The sequence below is a fragment of the Malaya genurostris genome, chromosome 2 (genome assembly GCF_030247185.1).
Source record: "Malaya genurostris strain Urasoe2022 chromosome 2, Malgen_1.1, whole genome shotgun sequence".
NCBI lineage: Eukaryota > Metazoa > Arthropoda > Insecta > Diptera > Culicidae > Malaya > Malaya genurostris.
This window is the reverse complement of record NC_080571.1, coordinates 83,867,745-83,878,757: the sequence shown is the minus strand read 5'-3', so window position 1 is coordinate 83,878,757 and position 11,013 is coordinate 83,867,745. Positions and strand designations below refer to the sequence as shown.

At 32.5% G+C, this 11,013-nt stretch overlaps 1 protein-coding gene across 10 annotated transcripts in view; it reads left to right on the top strand.

Moving 5' to 3' along the window:
- The first annotated feature begins 348 nt into the window (after positions 1-348).
- LOC131430898 (uncharacterized) overlaps positions 349-11,013 on the top strand; it is a 128,902-nt gene continuing 118,237 nt past the window's right edge. For 2 of the 10 annotated variants that reach the window (XM_058596149.1, XM_058596158.1), the window contains exon 1: positions 1,126-1,740. The gene's annotated coding sequence lies outside the window, so the exon portion shown is untranslated. The other 8 variants (XM_058596156.1, XM_058596154.1, XM_058596155.1 and 5 more) reach the window with 8 other exon arrangements.

The following is an 11,013-nucleotide window of genomic DNA, read 5'->3' as shown; positions in this document are numbered from 1 at the left end:
ACAATTTTTTATGCGTGCAGTCAACACGCATCGCGTCATTACGCGACGCTACCCCGCGGACCCACACGGACCGAAGAATGCGGCCAACATGAATATTCACCAACGCCATATGGTAGACTCTCATGAAATATTCAATTCACCGGCCGATCACCACATGAAGGCTGGATCTGCCAAAGTCAACCACTGCGACCCAAATATGACATTACTTAATGATACAACCCTAGTTTTAAGTTAGTCGTAAATTTTAAATTAGTAAAAGCCCTTGGCATCTTAGAGCTTAAGCAGTGTGCCTTAAACATTATATTCTTGAATAAAAAAAAAAAGCTCTTCATCGGGGACGGCGGAGAGAACTGCACACACAACACACAAAGAATCGATATCAGCAGCAGTGTGGTACAATAGTAAATCCCAAATACACACAGAGCAGTGTAGTAAAGCATCTGACAGAGGCAGTCGATTCGATACCAGTCGTGGCCGTTGGTTGAAATCAGTCAGGCGAGGGAAAAGAAAAGCGAAAAGTAAATTGCCGATTTCAGCTGTAAAAAGTCTGAAGTAGTGATTCTTGAAGGGAAATTCTTCTGGTGGGTGGTGTGCCAATTGCTCAGTCAGGATGAAGCATTTGTAGTGAGTGTAAAGAAGCAAACCAACAAGGGTGTCCTTCACTTCAGTTTTATGCTAATTGTTATCCTCGACATTGTGTTCCGCGTTCACGTTACACGGCCGCTGGCCAACCAACCAACCAATCTACCATCCATCTAACCACCAGTGCCAGTATTGTAAAGTGTATTGAAACGGGAAGCTACGCTATCCTTGCCCGTGGCAAAGGAAAATCAAAATCAGTCTGGCGCCAGAGTGTGTGAGTTCATATGCAGAATTCGTGCTTGTGGTCGTGTCGACGTGAATTATTTTCCGCAATGACAGTTCGCTAGCCTGGTCGTATTACCTGGTTGGTGTGTGATTAAGGTTGCCTTTATCTGGACCAGCCGTTCTATATTAATTTTGCTCGAGCACGAGGTTTTTTTTTGATGCAGAATACTTATAATTTGTAGCTACGTGTTGCCAAGTGTTACTAAAGTGCATGTATCTTCTTCGAATATATAGTGAGCTCTCCGGGTTCCTCCGAGCAGGCCAGACCCCATGATGTGAAAGACAGAGGAGTGTGCCGTGTGTTTTTGCCCTCTCGCTCGCCGTTGTTTGTGTAACGCTGTAACTGCTTTCTGGTGCGCCGTCTCTCTTTCGTTTGCTCTCGCTCTCGCGTGTAACGAGTGGGTGGCGGTAGAGTGCGATGTAACAGGCAGAAGCGGAACATACGCAAGCCAGTGAAACGTGACACGCGTCGGCACACAGAAAGGTTAGCCGTGCTCGGTCGGAACCCACCACCACCAGTTTGGGTTTGTGTTGCATCGCGGAGTGAACCATCGGTGCGTGATTTGTTGCGGTGTTGTCTTATTTTTTTGCATCAGCAATTTGCCTTCCATAATTTTGGATGTTTAGGAATAGCGAAGACATTTTCGGTGTTTGATTTTACTTCGGTGTACATCGTGTAGTACTGATTTTCGGAAGTAAGCGTAATCCAATTGTGTCGTGCGTTTAAGGCTTCCGTGACTGATTGACTGCTGACTGACGGTCGAAAGGAACCAGCCCAACTTGGAACGTGTGCTCAACCATCATTATCCCGCAGGGAGCCAGGATGTGCGGATTCGGAGTTTTCTAGCATCGCCCAACTGTGATACAGCTAATGTAAGTACAGAAATTATTTACATTTATTCGTTATCTTTTCAAAGTCTGTTTTCAAAAACTATACAATTTTCTTGAGGAATTAGGAGAGAGAAAGCACCGTTTATCACATTATTTATATTTTTTGTTAGGATGAATAATCGTTTTGTTTCATCGAACGAAGGGTCAGTGATTGCAAATTAAAGCTGATAATACAGGAAAGAACGACATTGCATAGTTTCGGCACTAACCGAACTCGGTTCGATTTCTGATGGGGCTAAGGGTTTTTGGATCCAGAAAAAAAGTTAATAGTTTTATTTTTGAAATTTATTCCCGGCAAAAAAAATTAAAATCGGGGTGAAATAAAATAACATTAAATTGGAATGTTTGTTAGAAAATCTCTGACAGCAGTCAAACATGAAATTTAACATATCCCACAGTTACGTTAAACGAAACATGTAATTCAGTGTTCATACCAATCAAGCTGCTAAACACAAAACTGAGCGTTAAGCTGCTGAAAAGAATAATGCGTATAGCGTCGAACATGGAAACGCAGGAAAAGCAAGTAATAGGGTAACGGCACCCCCAATCATCGCAGTTCCAGTAGAAATCTCATATAGGAAAACCATTAGATAGAATGCGATCTGTTCGATAGATTGACTTTAAGAGTAAGATGAAATTAGGGGCTTTACGCTGGACGTAAAATCAAGCAGGCCATGATTTCTTCGGTGATGACACAATATAACATCTATTACCATGTAAAAATCATTTTTATGTCTGTATCGATGTATACTTCAGCTAAATTAACTGTGAAGTCAATTTCAAATTAAAAGACTGCTTTTTAGTCAATTGGTTTCTTGTCAAAACATTTATTTTTCGTTACCGGCCAAACGACGAAAAAAAGATACATTTTTTTGACAAAATTCTGTATAAAATGTTTAAAACGACGAATGTATCAATGAGAGATTCTCTTTGTTTACTTCCTCTTTCGATTATTGCGGTACTCTTATTAATCCTTCCTTCCAATTATTTACCGATAATAATAACTAAAGCTATCATCTTTTAATCTGCACTGAAGCAAAAAAGCAGGAATGTTTCGCTATAATCGAAAGAGAAAGTAAACAAAAAGAATCTCTCATTGATACATTCGTCGTTTTGAACATTTTATATAGAATTGACCAAAGAGCCGTCTTTTAATTTGTAATAACATTAACTGGTCACACCTGCATCAAATTAACTTTGAATTAATGATATTAATTGTAAATTAAACAAAAAACGTGTTTTGAATTGTGAATTTAAGTTAATTATGACACTCTTTTTATGTGTATCTATAAAAACGTAAATTTACACGATTTTTTCTAAGTGTGTAAGAGCTGGAAACTGGGTACTGGAAAGGGAAACTAAGAACAATATTCCAGGGCTGGGAAATGAAAACTAGGAACTTAAGAACCGAAAACAAAAATCTTAGAACTAGTAACTATGAACTAGACTTTAGAAAAACAATCAGGAACAGGGAACCAAGATCTCGAAACTGAGAACTAGGAGTTGGGATCTGGATATTAAGAACCGGAAATTCGTAACTGGATATTTTATATCGTTTATTTATACCCGGCTTTAACCTGTTGGTCGTTCGCCGGCGACTGGACATTTGTGACTGGAAATTTGTAATTGAAAATTTGTAACTGGAAATTTGTAACTGGTAATTTGCAACTGGGAATTTGTAACTAGAATTGTAACTGGAAATTTACAGCTGGAAATTTATAACTGCAAATTTGTAACTGAAAATTTGTAATAGGATATTTGTAACTGGAAACTTGGAACTGGAAAATTGTAACTGGAAATTTGTAACTGGGAATTTGTAGCTAGAAATTTGTAACTGGAAATTTGAAACTGGATTGTAACTGGAAATTCGTAATTAAAAATTTGTAACAGGAAATTTGTAGCGGAAAATTTGTAATTGAAAATTTGTAACTGGAAATTTGTAACAGGAAATTGTAAATGGAATTTTGTAACTGAAAATTTGTGACTGGAAATTTGTAATTGAAAATTTGTAACTGGAAACTTGGAACTGAAAACTTAGGACTGGAAAATTATAACTGCAAATTTGTAACTGGAAATTTGTAACAGGAAATTGTAAATGGAAATTTTTAGCTGAAAATTTGTAACTAAAGATTTGTAACTGGAAATTTGTAACAGGAAATTGTAAATGGAAATTTTTAGCTGAAAATTTGTAACTGGAAATTTGTTACTGAAAAACTGATAAATTACGACTGTGAATTTGGAATAATAATTAAGGAATAAGGAATAAGGAATAAGGAATAAGGAATAAGAAATAAGGAATAAGGAATAAGGAATAAGGAATAAGAAATAAGGAATAAGGAATAAGGAATAAGGAATAAGGAATAAGGAATAAGGAATAAGGAATAAGGAATAAGGAATAAGGAATAAGGAATAAGGAATAAGGAATAAGGAATAAGGAATAAGGAATAAGGAATAAGGAATAAGGAATAAGGAATAAGGAATAAGGAATAAGGAATAAGGAATAAGGAATAAGGAATAAGGAATAAGGAATAAGGAATAAGGAATAAGGAATAAGGAATAAGGAATAAGGAATAAGGAATAAGAAATAAGGAATAAGGAATAAGGAATAAGGAATAAGGAATAAGGAATAAGGAATAAGGAATAAGGAATAAGGAATAAGGAATAAGGAATAAGGAATAAGGAATAAGGAATAAGGAATAAGGAATAAGGAATAAGGAATAAGGAATAAGGAATAAGGAATAAGGAATAAGGAATAAGGAATAAGGAATAAGGAATAAGGAATAAGGAATAAGGAATAAGGAATAAGGAATAAGGAATAAGGAATAAGGAATAAGGAATAAGGAATAAGGAATAAGGAATAAGGAATAAGGAATAAGGAATAAGGAATAAGGAATAAGGAATAAGGAATAAGGAATAAGGAATAAGGAATAAGGAATAAGGAATAAGGAATAAGGAATAAGGAATAAGGAATAAGGAATAAGGAATAAGGAATAAGGAATAAGGAATAAGGAATAAGGAATAAGGAATAAGGAATAAGGAATAAGGAATAAGGAATAAGGAATAAGGAATAAGGAATAAGGAATAAGGAATAAGGAATAAGAAATAAAGAAAAAGGAATAAGGAATAAGGAATAAGGAATAAGGAATAAGGAATAAGGAATAAGGAATAAGGAATAAGGAATAAGGAATAAGGAATAAGGAATAAGGAATAAGGAATAAGGAATAAGGAATAAGGAATAAGGAATAAGGAATAAGGAATAAGGAATAAGGAATAAGGAATAAGAAATAAAGAAAAAGGAATAAGGAATAAGGAATAAGGAATAAGGAATAAGGAATAAGGAATAAGGAATAAGGAATAAGGAATAAGGAATAAGGAATAAGGAATAAGGAATAAGGAATAAGGAATAAGGAATAAGGAATAAGGAATAAGGAATAAGAAATAAGGAATAAGGAATAAGGAATAAGGAATAAGGAATAAGGAATAAGGAATAAGAAATAAGGAATAAGGAATAAGGAATAAGGAATAAGGAATAAGGAATAAGGAATAAGGAATAAGGAATAAGGAATAAGGAATAAGGAATAAGGAATAAGGAATAAGGAATAAGGAATAAGGAATAAGGAATAAGGAATAAGGAATAAGGAATAAGGAATAAGGAATAAGAAATAAGGAATAAGGAATAAGGAATAAGGAATAAGGAATAAGGAATAAGGAATAAGGAATAAGGAATAAGGAATAAGGAATAAGGAATAAGGAATAAGGAATAAGGAATAAGGAATAAGGAATAAGGAATAAGGAATAAGGAATAAGGAATAAGGAATAAGGAATAAGGAATAAGGAATAAGGAATAAGGAATAAGGAATAAGGAATAAGGAATAAGGAATAAGGAATAAGGAATAAGGAATAAGGAAGAAGGAATAAGGAATAAGGAATAAGGAATAAGGAATAAGGAATAAGGAATAAGGAATAAGGAATAAGGAATAAGAAATAAGGAATAAGGAATAAGGAATAAGGAATAAGGAATAAGGAATAAGGAATAAGGAATAAGGAATAAGGAATAAGGAATAAGGAATAAGGAATAAGGAATAAGGAATAAGGAATAAGGAATAAGGAATAAGGAATAAGGAATAAGGAATAAAGAATAAGGAATAAGGAATAAGGAATAAGGAATAAGGAATAAGGAATAAGGAATAAGGAATAAGGAATAAGGAATAAGGAATAAGGAATAAGGAATAAGGAATAAGGAATAAGGAATAAGGAATAAGGAATAAGGAATAAGGAATAAGGAATAAGGAATAAGGAATAAGGAATAAGGAATAAGGAATAAGGAATAAGGAATAAGGAATAAGGAATAAGGAATAAGGAATAAGGAATAAGGAATAAGGAATAAGGAATAAGGAATAAGGAATAAGGAATAAGGAATAAGGAATAAGGAATAAGGAATAAGGAATAAGGAATAAGGAATAAGGAATAAGGAATAAGGAATAAGGAATAAGAAATAAAGAAAAAGGAATAAGGAATAAGGAATAAGGAATAAGGAATAAGGAATAAGGAATAAGGAATAAGGAATAAGGAATAAGGAATAAGGAATAAGGAATAAGGAATAAGGAATAAGGAATAAGGAATAAGGAATAAGGAATAAGGAATAAGGAATAAGAAATAAAGAAAAAGGAATAAAGAATAAGGAATAAGGAATAAGGAATAAGGAATAAGGAATAAGGAATAAGGAATAAGGAATAAGGAATAAGGAATAAGGAATAAGGAATAAGGAATAAGGAATAAGGAATAAGGAATAAGGAATAAGGAATAAGGAATAAGGAATAAGGAATAAGGAATAAGGAATAAGGAATAAGGAATAAGGAATAAGGAATAAGGAATAAGGAATAAGGAATAAGGAATAAGGAATAAGGAATAAGGAATAAGAAATAAGGAATAAGGAATAAGGAATAAGGAATAAGGAATAAGGAATAAGGAATAAGGAATAAGAAATAAGGAATAAGGAATAAGGAATAAGGAATAAGGAATAAGGAATAAGGAATAAGGAATAAGGAATAAGGAATAAGGAATAAGGAATAAGGAATAAGGAATAAGGAAAAAGGAATAAGGAATAAGGAATAAGAAATAAGGAATAAGGAATAAGGAATAAGGAATAAGGAATAAGGAATAAGGAATAAGGAATAAGGAATAAGGAATAAGGAATAAGGAATAAGGAATAAGGAATAAGGAATAAGGAATAAGGAATAAGGAATAAGGAATAAGGAATAAGGAATAAGGAATAAGGAATAAGGAATAAGGAATAAGGAATAAGGAATAAGGAATAAGGAATAAGGAATAAGGAATAAGGAATAAGGAATAAGGAATAAGGAATAAGGAATAAGGAATAAGGAATAAGGAATAAGGAATAAGGAATAAGGAATAAGGAATAAGGAATAAGGAATAAGGAATAAGGAATAAGGAATAAGGAATAAGGAATAAGGAATAAGGAATAAGGAATAAGGAATAAGGAATAAGGAATAAGGAATAAGGAATAAGGAATAAGGAATAAGGAATAAGGAATAAGGAATAAGGAATAAGGAATAAGGAATAAGGAATAAGGAATAAGGAATAAGGAATAAGGAATAAGGAATAAGGAATAAGGCATAAGGAATAAGGAATAAGGAATAAGGAATAAGGAATAAGGAATAAGGAATAAGGAATAAGGAATAAGGAATAAGGAATAAGGAATAAGGAATAAGGAATAAGGAATAAGGAATAAGGAATAAGGAATAAGGAATAAGGAATAAGGAATAAGGAATAAGGAATAAGGAATAAGGAATAAGGAATAAGGAATAAGGAATAAGGAATAAGGAATAAGGAATAAGGAATAAGGAATAAGGAATAAGGAATAAGGAATAAGGAATAAGGAATAAGGAATAAGGAATAAGGAATAAGGAATAAGGAATAAGGAATAAGGAATAAGAAATAAGGAATAAGGAATAAGGAATAAGGAATAAGGAATAAGGAATAAGGAATAAGGAATAAGGAATAAGGAATAAGGAATAAGGAATAAGGAATAAGGAATAAGGAATAAGGAATAAGGAATAAGAAATAAAGAAAAAGGAATAAGGAATAAGGAATAAGGAATAAGGAATAAGGAATAAGGAATAAGGAATAAGGAATAAGGAATAAGGAATAAGGAATAAGGAATAAGGAATAAGGAATAAGGAATAAGGAATAAGGAATAAGGAATAAGGAATAAGGAATAAGGAATAAGGAATAAGGAATAAGGAATAAGGAATAAGGAATAAGGAATAAGGAATAAGGAATAAGGAATAAGGAATAAGGAATAAGGAATAAGGAATAAGGAATAAGGAATAAGGAATAAGAAATAAGGAATAAGGAATAAGGAATAAGGAATAAGAAAGAAGGAAGATATAATAAGAATTGAGGAATAAGAAATTGAAAATAAGGACTGAGGACTAAAATTAAAGACCAAAAACCAAGGGCTAAGTATCAACTTAAAGAAATCAAAAAGCCTCCATACAAGCTGGAGCTGAAATATGGAAAATCTGAAATTAGGTAGTGGAAATTGTGAGTTAGAGTGAGAAAATCTAAAATTAAAAATTGATTATTGCTCAAGTTTGCACGGGTTCTTAATGTTAGTGTTATGCAAATGAATTCCTATATCATCTTGGACTTCAATTATGTACAATTTACAGTTTTTGAGTTACAACGAGTGCATAAAATACATCAACCATTCGAAATTGAATTGCACGATTCGAGCAAAATGAACTGTTTGTGATACTGAAAACGTGTGCACATTTTCATCCAGATCAGAGTACGTGAAGTCTAATGAATTCCTATTAATTTCCGAAATTGTTCAAAGGAAAAATACAAATAGAAAGCTAGAGTTTGGAAATGGGATTAAAATTAACAAAATATAAAACGAAAAATCCGAACCCAAAATCAATATAAGCGAATTGAAAAAATTACTAAATTGCAAAGAAAAAGAAAATTTCTATATGGCAATGGAAATTGACAACTGAAAAAGGTAAATTAGGCAGTAAAATTCAGAAATAACAAATTAAGAAGTGGAAGTTGGAAATTGGAATAAGGACAGCGGAAATCACTTGTGGAAATTTGCACATTCGAATAAAGAATGCGAGAATTAAGAATTGGAATAGAAAGTGGAAATCGAAAATTGTCATTTTGGAAGTAGGAATTTGAGTTTTTAGGTTAAAATAAGGGAAGTAAGAATTATAATTTGAAGATGAAGAATGGGAGGTAGAAATTGGAAAATGAAAAAGAAAAATTCTGTAAAAAATGTTCAAAACGACGAATGTAACAATGAGAGATTCTCTTTGTTTACTTTCTCTTTCGATTATTACGGTACTGTTAGTAATCCTTCATTCCAATTATTTACCGGTAATAATAACTAAAGCTATCATCTTCAAATCTGCACTGAAGAAATTACCGAAACAAGCAGGAATGTTTCGCAATAATCGAAAGTAAACACAGAGAATCTCTCATTGTTACATTCGTCGTTTCGAACATTTTATACAGAATTGGTGATTAGAAATTTACGTTGGCTGATAAATTGAAGATTTAGAATTTAGATGCGAATTAAGCTAACAAACAAAAAAATCTGAAATCAAAATCGAAGATAAGCAATTAGGCAAAAAACATAAATTTTTAAGACACAGTGCATTTCTATTGACCAAATGAAAAATGAAATGGAATGAAATTTTTTTAATTAAAAAAATGAAAAGCAAAAATTGAAAATGGAAAAGGGAATTAGAAATTCGAGGATGGAAATAGGAAATGTAATTTGCAATTGAGAATAAGGAAATTGGGGAATTTAAATTAATAGTTGAAAACTCGAAATCGGAATTTGGCGATATTGAATATTGGCGATTGAAGATTGGGAATCGAATCAATTTCTCGTACGAAAAAGCAGTCTTGGAATTACATTCTTTTCGTGGAATTTGGCCTATCTATTTCAACAGAGTTCGCAGCCGATTCATAGCGTACAGAATCATTGCATGGCAAGTACTACGGCACTAATAATCTTCCTAGGCTAGGGCTCGAACATACGACAACTGGCTTGTGAGCCCAGCGACTTACGCATTGAACTACCAAATTCACAAGCTAAGGGCATATCCAGTAGTGTTCTAGATCTAGATGCATAATTTATGTCAGTTTTAAAATTTAAATCTAGAAATTATAACAAAATAAACTGGCAGCCTCAACAGCGTTTTATCTGTGTTTCAAATATAGAATAAATAGAACGGCAGCGTATACCAGTTTTAAATTTGACAGTAGAACTATTCGAATAAATAAAACTAAAACGGCTTATAGACCACCCATATGAATCTTGCAGCTACTGAACTTGCTCTAAGAGATGAAAAAACCAGAAAATAAAAAAAAATTAGTTAAAAAAGGTAAACCAAATGAAAAAGGAAATAGGAAAATGAAGAGTGAGCATTATGAATGTGAAGTTGAGAAATTGAAAACTGGAGATTCGAACTATGATAGTGGAAGTTAGGAATGAAAAACAAGAGAAATGAGTATTAGGAGTTGGAAATAAACGATTGAAAAATAAAAATTGATAAATCGAAACTGCGAATTTAGAAATGAGAAAAAAAAAAGATTGTAAAAAGAAATATGCGTTACTATATGTATACTAGAGATTAGGCATCGGATGATGAAGTTGCCATTTGTATAGCATAAAGTGGGAATTAGAGATAGGTGAAAGTGAAAGTAGTAGAAATTGAATGTTGGCGATTGAATATTGGAAGTTAGTATTATATCAATAAAAATAAGAATAGAAAAGTATATATTTAGATACGAGAAGTAAACACAAAGAAAAAATGAAAATTAGTAAATAAGAAGGGACTGCCCTATTGTCAAAATCACTGTGTAAATTTTCGATTCGAAAATCTAAGTAGCAGTTTTCTGATATCAAACAACCATATGAAGACTCTTATCGACTGCTGACAGAACATCTTCAGGTTAGCTCCATTGGTGGAACAGTTCTCCGGTTTTAAGGAGGTTGATTCGTATTTTCAAGTCTATTTTTTCTATTTCTTATTCATTATTGACATGAATCAGGAATCATCAGGAATCAGAACAAATTGGCTCAAATGGCACGTTCCCCTTGATATTTGGAGATTTGTGCCTTGCCATCAATTTGTTTTTAGCATCATTTTCCCGATATATAAGAGGGAAGGATTGAAAGGAAATGGTAAGGGTTGGACTAGGAGGATGGGAAAAATTGAC